Consider the following 21,653-nt stretch of genomic DNA (forward strand, 5'->3'; position numbering starts at 1 on the left):
AAAAGAAAAAGAAAAAAAAAGCAAACTCGACTAGGTGTGAATTTACCCGAAATCATATTTTGTGGTCGGTGACACGTTGGCGATCGCGCCGTAACCGCGACACGCACCAGGCAAACTTAGTTTGGCTAAAGTCAGACGATATTGTTGCACGACTGTCGGCGGATAACCAGTTACACAGCTTCATAAAGCTTCAAATTTATGAGGTAGTTACCTTTTGAAGTGGCCGACCGTATATTTAAATCACAGTCCCATACACGTCACTTAGGAAGGGGTACGCGCGTGCCCTGGATTCGTGTCGGACACTGGTTCGACGGTATCACGGATCGCATGCTGGCTCCGACTGCATGAAAACGCATTCGCCGGCGAAATGCTCTCATAATGAGATTATAGTCGCGCGTGCATTATGCTGCGCGTTAATGATAATTAACTATCGTTAGGTGACACGTCCGCATACTGGCCAAGCGCTAGACAAAGCGCCAGCACCCTGCACGGATCCGCTGGCGAAAATAGATTCGCCTGTTGCGGTACGACACGAAATCAACCCTGCCGACGACGCCAAGATGCAAGGATTAAGGACCGACTAAACTAATGGAGAATCCACGTCGTCGCGTTCGTTTATTTATTTTTCCTTTGGTCCAGTTTATTCGATAAATCGACCGCGAAATAATTCTAGTGTTCTGCATACGCACAGCGTTGGTCAAATTTCTTTAACCAATGTTTCGAGGAACGAAACGATTTGAATTGCCCATGAAGCTTGGAATTGTTGTTTGTCTAGTTGAACTCGGTTTATACGAATCCTTCGCGGGACAAATTATACTCTTGGAGTTGATATTCTTCAATTTTTTAAAATATAGTATTTTAATATGGCGATTGAACCGAGGGAGATTTCTAAAATGAAGTTTTAAAAAACGTGTGTACGTTTGCGAAAGAGAAGCTCGGAAAAAGCATATCTGATTTTACGATGATCGATATATTCGACGTTATTCGATTGGATGTATTTTAAACGATTCCAATATGATTCGCGATATTGAGTTAAAAGAATCGGCAAGAATATATATTTAGTCTGAAAATCATATTAAAAGACAGATCTGATGAAATGGGATTGATCGACGTTGTATCGAATGATAAAGTATTTTTCACCCATGGTCTTTATACGAGATAATCAATTTTCCCAAATTATTCAACCAGTAGGAGTTTATTTGTTCGGGCAATAATTAGAGTATCGTCCAAACAGACCAACTTTATATAAATAGAGTTCTACGATCTAACGTTGTACATATTTTAATGCGAGTGACGAATTAAAAATTCACTACACTCTTATCCTGATTTTATTACGACTGTACTATACCAATTCCATGAGCAGTTGTTTAACAACACACCCAGACGAAGGGAACTCGCAAAATCGTAAAATCGGTTGATAGATACGAACTATCAAATAAAACGAATTAAAAATAAGCTAGTTTTAACGGCATAAACATTCAGCCGTAGACGTTACAGCGAAACAGAGCTAATCTTTGATCGATTTTTTCGTCCTGTTTTAGGTCGTGCTTTTCTTTTTCGCCTGTAACCTGTTCATCCTGCTTCGACTAGAGTTTTGCCTATCTATGTTGTTCCTCTGCCACGACTATTTGCGCCTACTTTACCGACTGACCAATCGCCAATGTTCACGTCTCGTTACGTTCTATCCATTGTATTCTGAATTCTCGATTTCCACCGATTCTACGGCGATCGTTATACACATGTAGACGTGGAGCAGGAAGTAACACGTGTCAGTACCTGTAGTACCGTATGCCAATACTATCGTTCAAGAAGAAAATACAATTCCTTCCGTTACGTTGCACAAATCGAAGAGAAATCATTTAACCCATTAATCTGGGATCCTGAGTTCAACACGCTTGATCGATTTCAGATGCCACGTCGAAAGTCACGAGTAAAGAGCTTTCTCCTGTACGCTATCGTATTTCCGATGGTTTGGAAGTTGCGCGATTTCGAATACGCGGCAGTCGCGCCAAATAAGCTCCGTTAATTAGAATATTAAAACAAAATAATACTCGTTACTGCTCCTCGTCCGGCGGACTTTTGTCCGAACAAAATGAAATTCCCGGTGAAATTCACTGTGCATTCGCCAGGATACTCGAGGATAATTTGCTTCTGATAATTAATCGTCTTTTGTTACTTCACATCCTCGTGTTCTCTTTCCCTTCGAGTATCGTACAATTTTTCGAATGTTGTTTTAATTTGTTTATAATCGATTGTTTGATCACCGATAATTGTTTTCTGTAGAGAAAACGTTCATTCCGCAAGAAATTTTTCTATAAATAATTCGCGTTTGTCCGATCTTTGTTTCTCTCTTTATCTTCATTTTAGCCGTCTATCAGCGATAATAAACAACTACAAACAATCGCTATCGCTGATAAAAGACACTCGAGTCCGTTTAATCTCAATCTTATTTCCTCAAATTTGTCACGCTTATGACTAACCGCAGCGAGCAATTAATCTCGCTTAGTATCATTTAAAAAAGCGGCGATGTCAGAGCGAGCGGAGAATCTCTGTTCCATCGCTCGTACGCATCTGCTAAACCTGAAAACAGACGAAATTCCGAGCAGAGGTGAATGCGCTGAGGTACAAGCGGTTTTGACTCTGGCCAATCTTTCGATTAAGACGAGAAGAGAATATTACCTTGTAGCAGTTCAAGAAAATTAATTCTCGAAATCGCTCAGCCACTGGCTACCTTACGACCTTACTTTATCTTTGCCTGGCAAATTTTCTACCAAGCAGCTTCTTCCTTCTAAGTCCATCCGCTATCCGAACTAAGCTCCGAAGCTTTCAGAACTTCCCTCCTTATCGTGATACAGAAATGGTCGGTTAATACTGTAAAATTGGCGTTATACGCGCGGAAAGTACCGGCGAATATTCTACTTTGAAATTTTGTCGAGAAAGACAAAGCGGAATTAATTAGCTAGGTATTAACTTGTAAACAAAGTGAGATACTTCCCTTTTTCTGGTTTTCTTTCTCATCTTTAATGCTACGATACTTCGACTTTGACGAAAGACGAGAGACTTTTAAGGAAATATTGGACTGGCAACTAAGTGATTGCGGATTTTGTCATTAGGTGGTAATGGCAAAATCCGCAGCCACTTAGTTGCCAACCGAATATATCATTAAATTCAACGTATTTGCAGTATAATTCAATTTTCAAAGAGCCTAGTCGTACAGAAATGCAGCCATTTATCTTCAACGTTGAAAGTTTGCCCGTATACGTAATGCTTATAGTAAACCGTTGGAAAAATGACTTTTTGATTAATTACGGAAAAACCGTTCTTGCAAAGTTGTTAGAAAGCCAATATGTCGTGTAAAATTGCTGGAAGAACGTCTTCTTTTTAAAAATTCAACTCTGACATCTCACCGTGTTCGAGCAAAGCTAACGCGAAGTATTTAATATCGGTAATTTTGGCATGCAAAATGTCGTTGAGGTATTAATATAACGTGAAGTTGTCGTTCTATCCATTCCAGAATTCTTTGTCAGCGTGAGCGTGTAGAGAGTGGAAACAGCGAAGGAATTTCTTTCCGGAGAGGGAATAGACGTGCGCGAACGACGTGGCTTTCGAGGCTCATCGTATTTTACTTTCGAGGGATATTGTCGCGCCACAAATACCTTGAAAGATTGGCAGGTTACTAACACGTTGGCTGCTACGCGAATTTTACATATTTTATCTTGGGAGTCGCGACAGATCGAAATATACTACAGCGTAATATTCAATTTTTCCAAAATATTTTCACACGTTTCTCCGACAATGCTATCCAAATCTTTCGTTTCGCGAAATTTATCTCGTCCCAATCGCTCTAAAAATTGTACAAACGTTAGAGTAAATATAATAAATTTATAAATGGAACTCGGATAACCGATAACCACCGTGACAGTCAAAGTGTCAATAACCCGATCTATTAATTTTGAAGTAAACCATAGACGCGATTAAAATTATTTTCTCGATTTATATAAAGTTCTGACAGTGGATAAATTCGAAGGAAATTGAGTTGCGTTTCGTGCCGAATGCGTAGGAAGTAGCAGACATGTACTTTCAGATTTTGCGTGGGCTTTTTCTCTTTGCATGATAAACATAAATATATTTTCGTCGTAATTTTGTCGCGAATTCCTCACGATATTACACGGATATTACATCGTTCGCACGCAAATAACTTCCTTTATGTGTGATCACGATTTCGTTGGAAGATACGTTGACTGTTACTACTGAACTGACCGTAAACTTCCACGTAAGCAAGTACAGTGGAGCACACGAGACGGAACGAAGAATTGCACTACGACTTTCTCCGTAAATACCGGGGCACGAAATGAAAGCAAAAACTTAAAGAAGAAGTTATTTCGCAAATTGCTCTTAGACAAAGAATTATGAAGTTGAGGGAACCTTGAGTCTAAATGTTTGCACGAGTCTGCTCGAACGAACGTCTAATTACATCGTACATCTACTTAAATAGATTTTTATTCGCTCTTTATTTATTGTTAGAAGTGGGTCACGCATAAGTCGAATCGATAAATTAATCCTTCTTTTTCTCTTACGGAGTAAACAAAGCGAATCTTCATTTTACAAAGTTCAGAAACAAAATCTTTTTTCGAACCGCGATTCGTCACACGTTCACAATATTTTTCGTATTATACGCGTATCGATGAAAGGAAAACACGAAATTTACTTTTGAGAGACGTACGTTCTACTTTTCAGCGACGATCCGTACGTTTAGAAGCAAAAAAGGATGTACAGACTCAAGTAATTCTGAAATCTCGAGGGGTTTCGTTTTAATTTGCAATTTATATTGCACGGGTAAGATCGTTAATAACGTTTACGACGTAACCTACGTGGGTGTCGTTATCTATGATCCAACGATGCTACTTGGAGATTAAAAATTAACAAGAGGTAGAAAATATTCAAACGATCAGATATTTTCACGACCAACGATACATACGATACGTGCAGCGCGAGTAACGTAACCATTTCGCTAAAAGAAACAGAAAACGTATCGATTGCAATAATTCGCGAGTTTGTTGAAAAATATTTACCTTGTAATCTACATCGCGCGGATGAAGAGTTATCGTCGTTCAACGTAAATAATCGCGAATCTGTTCCGACAGCTGCATTTTCGAAATCACAGCGTTGTTTCGCTTTTGTTTTACAGGATCCAACGACACTTTCTCGAGTCGTTGAGGATATAAATGGTTATTTCATGTAGTCAGATGAACGCAACGAGGGCATGACTGCGTCGGATGATTTACGAGGCTCTCCGTTAATAGTAATTAATCGTTATTCGTTAACGCTTGACAGTGCAAAGCAACTACGTCAAATGCGATTATAACTGGATAATAAATCGTGTAGAGGGAAAAAAGGTGAAAAGAGAGGAGTAATTATTACGTCGTGCAATGAATTTCTGTCACGATACGTTCTTTCTCTAATTCCTGTGTCTTATATTATAAATACAGAATGACGATCGTTCACATCCGATAAACTAGAAAATTTGTCGCCGATTTCTTGCAACGCTTTCGAGTAGGCGGAAAGTAGAAAAATTTGTGATCTGTTAGATGAAAGGAAATTTATTGGTACATCAGGTATCTAAAATCTTGAATATTCCAAAATTAACTGTTTAGAGATATTGAAAGAAACGGCAGAGAATGAAAACTTTCAAAGTATTTATTTCTCTTTGCTCCTTTGTGTTTCTCTTTGTTGAACAATTTAATAATTCGCGTGGCAAGTGTAGAGAAGTTGTAAGCCATATTAATTGCCAGTTACGAGCACGGGAGCAGTGTCGTGATGAAATAACCGAACGAAAGCACGTGAATATGGAAAGGAATGGCGAAAATCGAAAATTGGTAAACGCGGTGCACGAAGCAGAGTAGAACGCGACGGTAACATTTTATTACATTTGCGAAAGTTATTCGAACCATCGTGTCGAGCCTCTAATTGTCACGAAATAAGATTTACGACCAGACCGGAAGCTCCACCCACTGTCACGCCACGTTTACCGATTTTTTTTTCTTTTTTTTTTTTTATTAGCTGGAATGCAACAGCCGGAACTCGCATTAAATGGTTCGACCACCGTCGGTCGTCGTACTCTTCGACCTTACTATAATATAAATACCCAAGTACATACTTTTTCTTGCTCCGCCGTATTGTTATCGAAGGACGGCCTTGAATATCGTGGTATCGAGCCATTTTTCATCCTGCTAGCGAGTGTTGTCCAGATAAAATGACACTGATAGGTAATACGCGCGATTCTAAAGAACGATTTGAAAGTATTAATCTATCCGAGATTATATTCTTACGATGTCGAGGTTTTATAAAAATTTGCATAATTGGCTGCCGAGGAAGGAATATAACGATTTTGCTTGTAGCGAGAACGTTTCAATATGTTTCGTGTTAGGATATCCGAAAGATGTAACAGCTGGGATCTATTAATTTCCTTAATCGACCAGTTGTCTAAAACGTCATTTCCGAAGGGAATGAGATTCCTGAAAAATAAATAAATAAACTACTACGACGATGACGTAAAGATTTCCCCAGAGGCAAACGATAGCTCACATGAATAAGAAGCTCGCAGTTGGTCGAAGAAACTGGCCGAGAGATATCAAAGTTTTACGTTCGCAGAACGTCGTACAATAGACGAAATATCTGACTATCGGCATAATCTGAACGTTTTTACCTATTTTCTACGTTAAGACAATTCGAATTTAATTCTATTTATTCGTTCAAGTATCAGCTTCGTTAATGTTTCGATCGTTGAAAAGCCGAAGCAGAGTTCTTCTCGATACATTCGATGCATCTGAAGAACGAACAATATCGATTTTACACGTGTAACAGAATTTCAATGACACTCGTTGGGAAACGATACACGAGGCAGCATCGTTTCTTGCGTTCGCGGGACCAGCGAATTTTTGCCATCTTTCGAAATAATGTTTACTTACCGAACCGTGATCGGTTGTAGCCAATTAGCGGAATACCCTCGCGAACAGTTCACTGACGCGCACCGTACGTACCTGAAAAAAAGAAACGAACGCCGTGTGAGTGTATGGAATACTGTGCTGAATTTGATTTATGTCATCGACGATGAAAAGGAACGGCCATGAAAAAGCTCCTTCGTCGAGTGGCTGCTCGACGCGATGTATAATCCATACACAAACCGATACCAACGCCAACTCTATGATACTCGAATACCGCGCTGTTCTTCGATGCAATTCTACCTTGCTCCACCTTTATTTATCTATTTTCTCTCTTATCGTTGTGGAAACCAGCGATGATTAACGATCGGTCGAATCAATGGTACGTTATTAATTGTCGTAGATTTATCTACTTTTTCTTTCTTTCCGTTTCTTGGGTTTCGCTTCGATGAGAATTACTTGGAGCTTGTGAATAGAAGGTACGATTCGATGAAATTATTTGACGAAATGGAGCAGCATTTTATGCCCGAAGAGGAAATAGATGTTCGATGAATTAAAAAAGAGAAAAACAAACGACATTTTCGTATGTTATTAATTCAGAGATCAATCCGGAGAGTGAATTAAACATCGTGAATAAAGTATTGCTTGCTTAATGAAGAAATATTTCCATCGTTTACTTAATTTGTACAGACACGCGATTCTTTTATTTAAACTTAAACAATTGTGTCTACGTTATTCTTTATCTCAGTCTAATTAAACGAATCGTGTATCCGTGCAAATTACATTATCGATAGAAACATTTCTCCATTACGCCGGTATTATATATTTATTTCTTGGGACAGTTAGGAGGCCATTTCGAAGAATGAATTAAATATCACGAATAAAACTGGCGACTGGTCGATTTGCAGACATTTCATTAATTCGATTACCACGTAATTATTTTACAACGAAATATATCTATATATATATATGGATAAGTGGAATCTTGAAAGATTAAATCCATTAGTAAATAATTTTAAACAAATTCGAAAAAGCAAACTTCAATCATTCGGTAATAACGTTAACATAAATCATAAATAAATTACTATGTACCACTCGATAAATGCATATTTCAGCAGTAATAACTGGAGTGTCAATTTTACCTAAATTCAACTGGACAACTTCAATCATCCACCATAATAACATTAACATAGATTGCAAACACGTATTATAAATTGATAGAATTATATTTTAATGAAGTTAAATTTAATTGCAACTTATATAATAACTGGTCGGCGAAAAATAAATTTGACCTAATCTCTATATTCGTTGGTAGCCAGGCAATAGCTGGATCGTATTTTTGAAACGGGTTATCAAAACGATCAACTTCGATTTTCTTAGCGACAAATTCGAAGAACAGCCGCGCGTTAATTGCAATCTTGTACTGGCTGGGTACATCCGTGGCATGTTAACGTTCGTGCCCTCCAACTGCTAGCAATTAAGCCACCAGGAATTTCGTGAATCGGATTAACAATACGATCGAAGCAATTAAGCCCGCGTTAATCGCGTTGAAAACACAGCCACGCGGTCCTTTCGTTTGTACGCTATTTCAAAGATATACCGCCGGTTCGACTGTGAAACGCCATCCACATTTTCATTCTTTCGCTGTTCTGATCACAACATCGTCGAAAACAATCGTCTAGATTCAAAAGCGCAAAAATGTTCATACCTTGTGCAAGAGATATGTACGAAAACACGTACGTATTCGATAAAAGCGAAAAAAGAGGAGATCGAGAAAAATGAATTAACAGCACGGGCAACTATGTTATGCCATTACAGTATAGTAAATTTTTGAATAAATTGCAGAATATTTGGCTGTTGTCTGCGACCAAAAGTTTGTGGAAACGTAATTTACACGTTCGCTTCGATCCATTCGTCTTTTCCCTCGTTTTTCGAACGCCAGCAAACCGATAGAATCTGGTAACCAGGATTTCGAGAAATTTCAATTTAACTGATCGTTATAAACGGCGACTATCATTTTCGGTTAGGTTAACCTTGATGGCAGTTCGCGTAACTGTGCCGTTATATTTACCTCGTCGGACAATGAAATTGCGGGGAATTACGAGCACGTATCGGAAGTAATACGATCGTAATTGCGACGTTACGTATGAAATGAACGTCATTAAAACAGGACTGTTATCGCTATTGAAGCGTATATCATCTTATCAAATGAATTCGTACAAAAATTATCGACATAATGTAACGTGAAACGAACATAAGCTGAACTTCGGCACATGTGCGTAACGATAATTGGCAAATGAAAAATCGATCCGATATAATTCTATAATCGGACAAAAGCGTAATCCTTGACTCGTTTAATCAAACGCAACTCGTATAATTATTCCAGCGAGAAAATTCAACGCCCACTAACGCATTAATTTATGCGTAATGCACGCAGACTACGAAAACAGGAAACGATTGTTCGCCACTGAATGATCGATACCTCGACGAAGGCGAACTTCGAGCAAACCTCCTCGAAATGCTCAGATCGGAGTTTAAATTTCATCGAATGGATTTAATTGCTTCATAAGCGATTCCATACGTATGATTTATCACAAATACTCCACTTGCTATTCTCGTATTGCCGACATCCAGTCTCACGAGCCAGAATCATCAACGCGATATTAAATATGGACGTAATTTCCACTTTTGATATAATCTATAAATATTAATAATCTATTAATTTTAATAATAAGCAATAATCTCTTAATAATCTATCGAGTCTCTCCTTTCGGATATCGGAAGTTCTTGAATTGCATTTCAGTGGAATTATTTTTATTTAAGCGGTGACTCTTGATTTATCGAATGTTTTGCTCGTCCTCGAAAGGATTTATTTTTTACTTTTAAACACGATTCAATCGTTTCCTATATTTTCGTGAAATCGATAATATCCTTATTCAAACGATAGACGGTTCTGTATCTTCTAAATATTCCACCGGCATCGATATAAACGCGTGTTTTTTTTTTTAAAATATCTAGACATTTGTAATTTAAATCGATGTTTGTTGGAAATACTACCTTAAAATAGAAGCACCATACGATAAGCTCATATTCGATAATCAACATTTCAATTTGAAATACAAGAGTATTTTCATTACAAAAATAGATTCTGTTACAAGAAACCGCACGGCCCCGAAGTATGTACGATAAACGCCCTGTAGATCAGCGTATTTTAAATAACCGGTGACGTCTTCTGGAACACCGGAGATGCAAATGCATTTTCCATAGAGTTGGCCTGTAAATGAAACGAGCTCGAAACACGGTCTCGGATTTTGTCGCTTCTTTGAGTGACAATGGAGAAAAACGGCTGCCTGATACACAGCAGGGGAAAATAACGCCGGAAGCCTTGGTGGCAGATGCGGTTTAACGTAAAAACAACCAGACAATACGTATTATTTATAGAGCGTCGAAAAATTCACGGGTTTTTTCGCCGGCGAATTGGAAAACAACGATGGGAACATCGCCAAAGGGAGACGTCGAGAAGAGAAGAGATTGTCGTCGAGCGTGCGAACGTTCGTCGAAGGTCCGTGTAACATTATTTGAAAGAGCGTGATCGCGTTTCACGTACGAATGTGAGTTGATTTTTTTTCTCGTTAAATCTGCCCTTCCGCGGTCCACGGGGATTTTTTCAAAGGGTAGGAAATAATTTCACCCCCGTCGCCGGCAAGTTCTCGATATTTTTACGTACGTGACTAAATCGAGGTCCGCGCTTTTCCGATACTTCCTAAGCGGATTAAAGCTGTTCAATTTACAGCGGCCAGTCTCATTTATATTCCGCGCGGACAAAACGTTGCGTGAAGTTCGGTCGGAATTTTTACGGAACGCTCGTGGTATCTCTGATGGGATGCTTCTATTATATGTATGTTACACGGGTTTAACCTCGTGTTAATTATGACAAATGTTGAGCGCGTAACTCGCACTCGCGAATTTTTCAACTCTTTGTCATTATTATTATTCTTACGCGTCCCGACCCGGTTTTAATGACTTAATAAAACGAATCGTAGCGCAAACGTTGCGGTAGAAAATTTCCAGGATATTCGTGAATCACGTCGTTCACACGGCATCGCGAAAGCTATTCGAATACTTGGCGCGGAATATTTTTACGAATATATTATCCGCGTTGTACGAAATTTGCTGAAATTTTATCGACACCGTGACGAGACTCTGTCGTAATCGTATCGGGCTAATTTGAAAGCAATCCGACTATAAGATCCAGCACGAGCAAAGAAAGCAGAAATGAGGAGAAAGAAATAAATGAAACAGAGTCGTATCATGGATAACGGAGGAATTAGTAGAATCGAGTCCCATGGCTGTAAATCACCAAGGACACAGGAAGTCGAGCAACTCCGCGCAAGAATTTTAGGATTCTCAAATACATCGTACAGCAATCCATTCGTGTCGTTTCTCGTGGCGATAAATAACCAACGACAAAGTCTTCCTAGCGTCAGCTCGACGCGCATATTAAACGACGAGAGACCAATATTTTCTTCGATTGCTACTTCGTTCTACGTCGATCGCCATCACCGACGAATAAAACGCGATTCATCGCGAATCGTTCGTACAATTCGACGGCAATTTGCGCAAGCTGGTTGCCGTGTCGTTCGTGTATAACGACTCGTTCGCCGACGCATCATACGGTAATTATGCCCGTTATCCAATTAGCCGTGACCTAGAAACAAAGAACTACCTTTGAAACCAAGTGTCCAAAGTAGTTCGGCTCGTTTCAGGGTAGCTTGGAACCGAAATAGAAAGGAAGCGAATTCTTGCACATCTGACTCGATTATTCGCGACTTTTGAAACTAGCAAAGTCGATTGGCTTGAAATTCGTTTTCCGTTTTAGGTGACTTTTATTTGTAATAATACGACAGAGTTCGAAAATGCTAGCTTTAAGGCACAGGGAAGGTTATTTTTAAATTTACGTGTGTATTACGGATAATAATTGGATTTAATCGATGCAATTTTTGCGTACAGCGTTCGCTCTCTGAAATCATAATTAAAATTTATAGAAGTTATTCACTTCGTCGACTATTTTTCTCCTCGCAATTACATTTGCAAGTGTGCACTCCCCTGGTTCATTCTATAGTTTTATGCCATATTTGTTCATCGTTAATAATCGTTAACGTATGTTTCACTCCTACGCGAAGTTTATGTATATTGTACGGTTTACATGGACGTCATATAGACTTTGCTAATATACCAACCTCTCTCTTATTTGATCGTATCTGTCCGACAACGATATCTTCCTTAATAACATTAATGAAACCTAGTTCGATACTAGCGCTAATTTCACTTTGTTAATCAAGCTGCCGGCGATGTACATAAGTCAACACGTGTGTTCCAGTAAACTGTATTCTCATACGTATAAACTTTCGTACTAATTTTTAGAAATCACTAGATCTCCGCGCTTTGAAGCTGATATTTTTCGATTCAACCCGTCAAAGGGTAGAGAAGCCTCAAATTGGGTGTGCGGAAATCAACCGACGCGGATCAAAGATCCATCGAAACACGGAAATCAACCATCGGCCGTACGATTACAACATTAAATATACAGGGTGTTGCCGAATAAACAAGAAACAAATGCTCGAAGAAACAAATTTATTGCGCATTTTGTTCGTATTTTTTCGCCTCGTGCCCGTTTGCACGTGTTATTCGGTCGCACCCAGTATATGCGATTACAAAGAACCACCGTCTCGTAAAGCCAGCTCGAAATGAACTATAGCCAACGTCTTAGCAGGTAGAAAAGGCGAAACGAGTGGGTCGTTCAGATGGTACGTGGCCTTCCTTCGATGAAATTCGAGCAACTGTTCGAAGCTTGCCATGCTCCACGAGTTAATTCGTAACAATTGGATTACACGGTTGCGAAGGAGGTCGAGCAATTTGGAGGAGCGAAGGACGCCGTAAAGGAACCACCAAGGCTAGCAGCACACCTGTAGCACTATAACCCTCGCTGCGAACCGACCACATTCGTTTCCGGATTTCCTTGGTCGCGTGCGCCACACCGAAAAACGTGCCACAGCTGAACCAGCAATCGGATACGAACGAGTCAGCGTTTAGACAAGGAGCATCCGTCCTCGAACGTGTTACGGTTTCGCTGGTAGCTTAACGTAGACGTACGACCTTCTGTCCAAATTAGCTCTTCGCTTACAACCGCGTCAGGGCCTCGTGCAACCAAGGGGATGTTCGATCAAGGAAGGTTTCGAGTATCGAGAGAGGATCTCTGTGGTTGCTTTAGCGTCCTTGGGCGGGAATGGAGCCTAACGATACCCGTGGCAGTTTGATTCCACGTAGCGGTCAGGGTAGTCTGAATTATTCTTCGAGGCTGACGATGCTCGTACACCGGAATACCGAAGTGTTTTGCTGTTACATCCAATGACGCGATTGATGAATATCTAAGTCTGCTAGACTGATATCTAACTCTGTCTGTGTAATGGACGCAGGATGCAAATTAAAATCAAAATGCAATTTCCACTTATCGTGACTCGCTTGAGGGAACTTCGGGAAACCTAAATCAACCAATCTCGGTCTACTCTCGCTTCTAAATTTCCACTTACGAAGTTCCTCGTTCAAACGACCAGAAACTTGATCGAAACCAATCGTTTCGCTCTATCCTTGCTTCCAAATTTCCATTTCCAAGTCCCTTATTCAAACAACGAGAACTCACCGTCACCAGACTGGAAAACAAACTTCCCCCGCCGCTTTTCTTTTTTCTTTCGTGGCAGCATAGTGTCGGAGATATTACTCGAGAAGTTTCTGGCCCTGCGTTTCTTTCACGTGATCGCCAGTTCACGCAACGACCGTGCTGAATTACAGCTGAGATAAGGTCGGCGTGTTTCCATGGAGAGCGCCATCACGGAAATGCCCTGTTTCGCTCCCGAAGGAGAGCCACGCTCGTTAAACTAGCGGATAGAGCTAGAAGAGTTAACGTTACGGTCGCATTGTACGCGACGATCGGTAGACCGTTCCGAAGGAAAAGAACGTGTAAAAGTAACGCGATACCAAGGTATTCTTTGGTTTTGTTTGCGCCATGGCTTTGCCCGTGACCAGAGTTACGCTTCTACATTAGAAAGTCTAAGTTATTAAATGAGATTCGCGCGCTGCGAGCAATCGATTCGTTCGCGTTTCACGTTAATCTTGCGAATAGTTTATCACCGGGGAAATTCGGTTTAATACTGCACGGGCTTTACGTAACCTCGTTACATCGGCGATCGTTTCGTTAAGCTACAAATAGCCGTGGCATTTTCGATCGAAAGTTTTACCGTACAGGATGGATACGTTCACCCGTTTACGCTCTTTAATGTTATATACGGCCCGGTATACGCTGTTTAACGTCGCTGAAGTCGCGATACGCATCGTATGCGAGGCCTTCGACAGGGCGGTCGTGGAAAATTGACTTTTCTCTTATCGATTTACGATACACGCCGCTACCTGCATGGAAAAGCGTCCTTTTTCGGGGTTTATGGCGAGTTTTATCCGACACGGAATTTTATGACTTGGGAGAGAGAATTCGTATTACGACGATTACCAAAAGTATTTGCATAACATTTGGCTCGTATTTTGACAAAATTGTAGCTTTTTATTCGTGTTTCTAATAATAAAATGCTTCAATATGCTTCAGTAGCAGCGATCGGTGATTGGAATATCGGGTCTGAAAGAATAAATTCCGAGAGATACAGTCGCTAGTAGAAGTGTTTGGACAATGTGCTCGATGTTTGCAATTTCGGGATTTTAAAGTTCATCCACAAAATGATGTTGTTACAGCGCTAATGAAGTTTCAGAAAGCTTCGTGTTATAATATCTACAATACCTACGATGTATTTATGAATATTCGCCGTAAGTATCAAAATATTTTTGCCACTTGGTATCGTGGTATTTGCGCATAAATTAATTATTAGGTTGTCCGAAAAGTTTCTTTCGTTTTATAAGGAAATAATAGACGCACAATGTTTCTGGTTTTGTATTAGCTTATTGAATAAAACTAATATAAATCTACCTAATTCGATAAAATAATATAAAAGAGAAATTGTTGTTCATCTATTATCACCTAATAGAAAAACAAGGTGTCCGAAAACGCTATCGTTTCGCGAGCAATTTATGTTGTAAAATCTGATCTTAACGGTTAATATTAGAGGGAAGCCTAGAATTTCATGATCTTCTTGAAGGATTAGACAAAAGCGCAGGTGTGGGACTCATCAATGAGGCTTAGGTTTTCCTGAATATTACATGCGCTTTGCACAAATCTGCTCTGTGTGTGGTACGTGACTATGCAAATTGGGAATTTCGTATGCACCGTTGAATTGGGAATCGGCTCCTTCTAAAATCTGCAGCTCTCGTTGATTATTGATTCGTTGTTGAATAAAAAAGCAGCTGAATTTTTCGAAGCTCCATTGTGGCTTCGAAATATTCTCTGTTCTCTGTAACTACGTGTTAAAGCGAAATACACGAGTGTCCGAGTATTAGTGTGCAAGTAAATTTATATTTCAGAATAACGGTGGCTAATTACCCTTGCTAATTTCGTATTATAAATAAATCTAGCGATAAGAATTACGTCAAAATATAATACTCGTTATAACGTTTATTTTCGGTCACCGAAGTTTCTTCTCTGCCTGGTCACATAGATGTTAGATACCAAAAAATAAGGCTAAGTCATCGTGCGCTCGAGTCTTTATTCGATAGAAAAAATCCCAAGTACCATGTCTTAAAGACGTAATTTCCGTCTACGTTAAAAACATAGCGGATGGTGTAATTATTATACCTAAATAATTATATAATTAGCATACAACTAAAACAGTCAAGTTTTTCCATATAATTCACGAGTAAATATCGCTAGGATATTCAACAACGAGATTACTATCTCTGTAACACGATCGACAAGAAAATGAATTATGTTACTTTCATGATGTAAGCTTCAGAGATACGCTTTCATTGATAATCCGATATTCCGTAGCAAAACACACAAAGCAGGTAAAAACGCCAGGGGCAAAAAACGTAGAAATCTGTGGATCAGATTTAAAAATTTGCTCGTCAAGAAAAATCTGCACGTATCCATAAGTATCGCGAACGAGATACTTTGAGAGTTACTTTAAAGAGAAATTCGAGGAGGAATAACAGTGTAACAATAGCGCACGAAAGACACGCGTGAACTAACGTTTATTTCGCGTCAATAAGAATTGCATAGAAGATGTAGAGTGAAACTCGTACACGAAGATCGTTCGTATTGCACACAGAGGCGGGGCGTGCATGAACCAAACGGATGTTTCGTGTCAAGTTTGTCATACAGAATATTCCCCTTTACAAATGATGTCATTTCTGGGTTGGTTATCGCTGTCTATCTTTTACCTACGACGTACACTGTGCACGGTTAGCCGTACTTCCGTGTCTCGTCCGTATTTTGTAAATGATTTCAGTCAAGACACGTAACGTTATCGTAACGATGCAGTTTAAACGTATATAACAGGCCTTGACAAGAAGAATGCTGACGCTTTTCAAGACCATACATCACGCGATTCTACGCGGACAAAGGGAATTTTACGTTTTAATAATCTCGAGCAATTTTAGGCATGTCATTAACATATAATTAATATATACACACAAATATATATAAATATATATAAAATTCTACGTTAAGTTTACCAAAGGCACCAGTATTTTAAGTAATTATATTTTAAACGATTATGAAAGTTGCGAACATATAATTTTTTGCAAATTTGGTAATTCTAACGTTTAGTTAGTCAACGAACTATTTGAGTCAGGTGGTAGGAGGTTTTAATACATTTCTTCTTATGTTATTTTCTATAAAAATATTTGTCGATTAAAAAGATGCTGAAAAGAAATACTATTGGAATACATGTATCATACGGTCATGGATTGTTACAGCCATTGTCGTTTTCAAGTGATTACGATCGTGGCGCATATGCAGTTCAACATATTCAATGACAAGCTCCTTATAAATCAGCCCTAACTAATGTTATCATGCCCATTGTGAAGTTAGCGAATGCGTAGGCATCGATGAATAATGTATCGCGAATTAAGCATGTATCCAGTCAACGGGATAACGAGACCAGTGTTCCATAGACGAACGCATTCGATCGAGTTTCAACTATCCCATGTTACACGGAATAACCCTGTGCTACGTGCGTAAAATTTAATACATCGGTTGTATATAATTGACTCGGCATCATGCTTGAACGATTGTATCTGATGCGTCTAAAATTCCTCGTGAAATAACTCGTTGCAAGGCTGTCTTTGAAAATTCATTTTTCAATAGAATGTCGGAAAATAAAATATCCCTTTATTTTCTATGTTCTATGTATTCGTGCTTATTTTCATTCGTTTCGAATTTTAGTAGAATTTTAATAGAGGAACATTATACGATAGAGTAAGCGAAACTGGATTAAGCGACGGAGATGAACGGGACGCTTCAGTAGAAGAAGACACGGCGAGTCAGACATCTGCCGCGCGTATAATAAGATACAGTACGGAACTCCACGACTGAACGCTTCGTTCTCGTAATTTTCTTCCGGAGATTTTTCGCAGCGACGAAAAAGAAACACCCGAATTTGGAGATGTGGAACGAGAGATATCGAAACGCGAGTCCTATCGCACGGAGAACAACGACGACGACAAATTCCTACACGACGCGACGTTGTTCTTAAACGTTTTACGTCCGAGTGGTAGTGAAAAAATTCGTACAGCAGCAGGCCACAGCTAGCAATTTCGACGAAATCGAGATCGCGACCACGTACGTGCACAGAAAGCTACCCGCGCAACCCACTGATTAGTCATTGATTAGTCGTGAAAAGGAAAAAGAAAGAACGAGACGAAAAGAATGGCGGCAAGCTAATGTATGGTATTTATTTAATTTTTATTGAAGTATCGCGTGATTGTAAATTTTCGTGAGCACGTGACGTTACAGATGGAAAAGGGTTCTTAGCTATGTTTAACTGCAAATGATCGATGACAAGTCTAATGTAAATATAATAGCGGTCCTAGATAACAGACATTTAATTCCCTTTCTCTCTGTCGAGAAAAATGTTCCTTTCACTTCGAAATCTTTTTCGCTTTTCAGCTTCTACGTTGTTGCGTCTCGGAACTCATAAAGAAGCACGTGAGTGTTCGTCGTCGACGAAGTTTATAATTCTGAAAGGAAGTTTTTGAATGGTATCAGAGACAGTCAACAAAAGTTTTCTTCGTGCTGAATAATCAAAAACGTATTATAAACTCGGCATTTCCGAGGGCTAATTAAAAGACAGCTTTTAACGGCAACTCGCTCGCGAGATTTTCCACGGGAAAGGGAACACGTGACGGTACAGCTGGCACACTTTTTGCACGGTGGATGCGTACCGTGCAAAAAAAAAAGCGGGAAAAAAATAGAAAAGGTCGCGAAACAATTGGTTCCCAACAAAGTATAAAACTTGTGCTAAACTAAAGCTAACAGTGGAAAAAGCAATTTAAAATATAGAATTGTATTCGATAACGACATTTTATACAATAAACACACGAACGGAAAGGTGACGTGTCAAGGAAAAGCAAAAAAAAAAAAAAAAAATATTTTTTTTCAAAAATCGACATTTCATTCGCCGTTGCTCTCTATTACGTTACATGCGTTTTCTTATTACTGGGAAAAATATCACCTTTGTCGCTCGAAATATCCTCCGTTCGATCGTGTTGTATCGGTTGTGACGACGTATAATATTTTCCCTTTTCTTTCGACGATTCTTCAAAACAAAACAAAAATTTGAAATCGGATAAAACGTTCGAGATCGGTGTAAAACGATGTTCCACTTTGTCAGTTAGTTGTATTTCTTCTACGAGTAGTTTCCTTTTCTCGTTATTATTCGTTTTTACGAGATCAGAGATACCTGAGGCTACTCTAACGCGTGTTGAAAAAGCCAAGTAAAAAAAGATACCGTGTAGAAAGAATCTCAGGTGCTCTCACCGTTCCTCTTTCACCAAAAAAAGTGCGTCCAGGATGCACAAAGGATCGCGACTCTTGCAATCTCATTCATTGGAAAATTACCATTTCCGTACATCGCTCGATCGACGTGAATCCTGAGCGAACCAGCTCAGTCTGTCTCGAACGAGCTCGATCTACTTCAGATGCAACCGAGCACTGCAACACGGCAGAATCGTTGGAACGTCGAAGATAAGACGCGCAGCGCTAGTAAAACGCGTACTTCGAGTTCAGTAGTGTACGGTATAACGGATTAAGGCGGATTGTTGCACCGAAATTGGCTACAATACACGACCATCCTCAAAACGCCGAGACTCGAAAACAAGCGAAAAATATTTAGTCAGAAACTCGTGTCAAAGTCAACGAACTTAGAGACGCGTCAGACGGTGCTCGTTTGAAAAAAGTAGCCCAGACTATCTTCGTTTGAAAGGAGAATTACTCGAACGCGAAGATTTCATTCGGTCGATCCGCCTTTAATCTTTGATTAGTCTCGGAGGAAAAACCGGCAGATCAAAGCGTGGAATCACCTAAGATACCTCGGATCTTTTTCTGCGTCTCTTTTCGTCTTTCTATCGCGAAAGAATCGGACGAGCGCGTTCGATGAAATATTACCAACGACTCTTCGAGACGCTTCAAACCTTCTTCACCGAGATTCGTATTGATTCGACCGAGCTCCTAGACGTCGAGCTAATTATAATTGCACCGACTGAAAGGTACTAAGAGGCTTTTAACCGAAGTAATTGTAGCGTGAATTTTATAGGAATGCCGGCTACTCGTTCAGCCTTCGGGCGAACGTTGCGCCACGTGACTCCGTTTCGACCACATCTCGAGGTGAACGCGTTTCCGTTTCCAGTTTCCGCTTCTAGCTGCCGGCTAAGGGGCATTTGATCGTGAAATATTTTGACAGCGCTGCCTTCGTACACGTCAGAAAACACGAAAACATCGTTCTGTTCCCGAGCGAAGATATTCCCTGGAACTTCGTTTACCGTTTAAACAGAAAGCCAATAATTTCGATCGTCTCGATCTTCGATCATCTTGGTTACTTGTAGAGAAACGGAAAAGTTTCCTTTTCAAAGATTATACGATATCAGAAGCAGGCTATATCGAAAGTAATTTTTTCGAATCGCGTGCAGGATTTCGAGAGATCTTAGAATCACATCTACTCTCGAAATGAAATATTATACCTTTCCCGTTATTTGTAGAACACAAAATTCATACGACGCAACATGTCGTATATTACCTACGTATTTCACGTGAAATAAGACAATAAGACAATACTAAATAAACAATGATCTTCGCGTTATAAGAGAAGCGACGTTTATTCACGTCGACGTCATACTGCAGTACATCGTCGTTGAAATAGCCCATGAATTTTTTATCCATTATCGAGCTGTTAGTTCATACCGTTGGTGGATGCTCGATCTTTGTATACAGGTGATTCGATAATATTGTACAGGGAGTAGCAAGGAATGATAGAATCTCGCTATGCCTGTTACATCGTTAATCGTAGTCCTATTTCAGTGGATGATAAAATCGACGATTCCGTCCGTTTTACGATTGTATCAGTACGCATGTAAGGATTTACAAACAGATAGCGAATAGTCGTTTATCGGATATATTTTCGTTCGCCGACGAAAGGACATCGATACTTAAACCAGCTATCTTCACGGATATGTTTAGGATTGAAAGCCGTAACGTCCGTTGCAACGTTAGCTCTTTTACGTGCGCTTTGGTCATGCGATTACGATGATATAAACTGAAACACAGCTGCGTCATACGTGCACTTTTTTCCTTTGATTCTTCGATAATCGAAAGTATTTTGCTAAATAATGCTAATTCTTGGAACACGATTGATCAAAAAATGTTGTTTCCAAGAACAAGATGAAACGTTCAGCGATCTCTTCTTTCGGCTGTTTAACTTTCAGCGGTCTGCGTCTTAATGTCTTAATGTCTTAGTTTGCGGCAACGTCTTACGGTTTATCTCGCGAAATGCAAGTAGGTACTAGCCGTAACGCGCGTACGTCATTTTCCTCTTTAGAAATTCTTTAAGCGAGATACGTCTGGATAATGCACGTGAAAATCTGATTCGTTGATAAATTAAAGTAACGTACGTGGCGTCACATACGTTAAGTAACATGGCACAGAAACTCGCGTCGTACCTGACACATTGTATATCAGATGGAAGAGAAAAAAAGCACGAGTCGGCGTTATAGAGCGGTTAAAGGCGATCGTTTTCAAAGATTCGAGAAAGGACTGCTTTCTCCATCGAGAAACCAATCGTAGAAACATTCTTTCAACGCGACGTACATAAGTAGTTTCTGCCGATTGAAATCGACCAGCGTAATTTCCTGACAAAGGTTCGACGATTTCCCAGCTTATTATCCATGGAGCCGGCCTTATCTAAGGAAGTCTAGTTATTATGCTCGAAGGAACCTCTCGGTATAACCATTTCCATTTCTTCGCGCAGTATTCCTCCCGAGTATTTCACGGAGAAATAGAATCATCGAAGCAATTTTCGAGGGTATTGCGCTCGAGTAAAATCAGAGCCCGACTCGAACTTGTTTAACTTCCGGCCCGCCATCGCTACCGCCTCCTGGCTAACGTGGATTCGAACTTCTCGTCGACAGCCTGAGAATACGCAGGCGAAAATTTTCTAACGGCTGATAAAGTACGTGAGACGAAACTACGATGCCCGAATCTTTCGCTTAGACTTTAGATGGCCA

The 21,653-nt window shown here is 39.8% G+C and overlaps 1 protein-coding gene across 3 annotated transcripts in view; it reads right to left on the reverse strand.

The window, feature by feature from the left end:
• LOC126921311 (chondroadherin-like protein) overlaps positions 1-21,653 on the reverse strand; it is a 168,336-nt gene that overhangs the window by 96,989 nt on the left and 49,694 nt on the right. For 2 of the 3 annotated variants that reach the window (XM_050732800.1, XM_050732802.1), the window contains one exon: positions 6,969-7,040. The exons of the other annotated variant lie outside the window; for it this stretch is intronic. The gene's annotated coding sequence lies outside the window, so the exon portion shown is untranslated. The remainder of the gene's footprint in view (positions 1-6,968; positions 7,041-21,653) is intronic. 3 annotated transcript variants of the gene reach the window in all.

The sequence above is a fragment of the Bombus affinis genome, chromosome 10 (genome assembly GCF_024516045.1).
Source record: "Bombus affinis isolate iyBomAffi1 chromosome 10, iyBomAffi1.2, whole genome shotgun sequence".
In the NCBI taxonomy this organism is placed as follows: Eukaryota; Metazoa; Arthropoda; class Insecta; order Hymenoptera; family Apidae; genus Bombus; species Bombus affinis.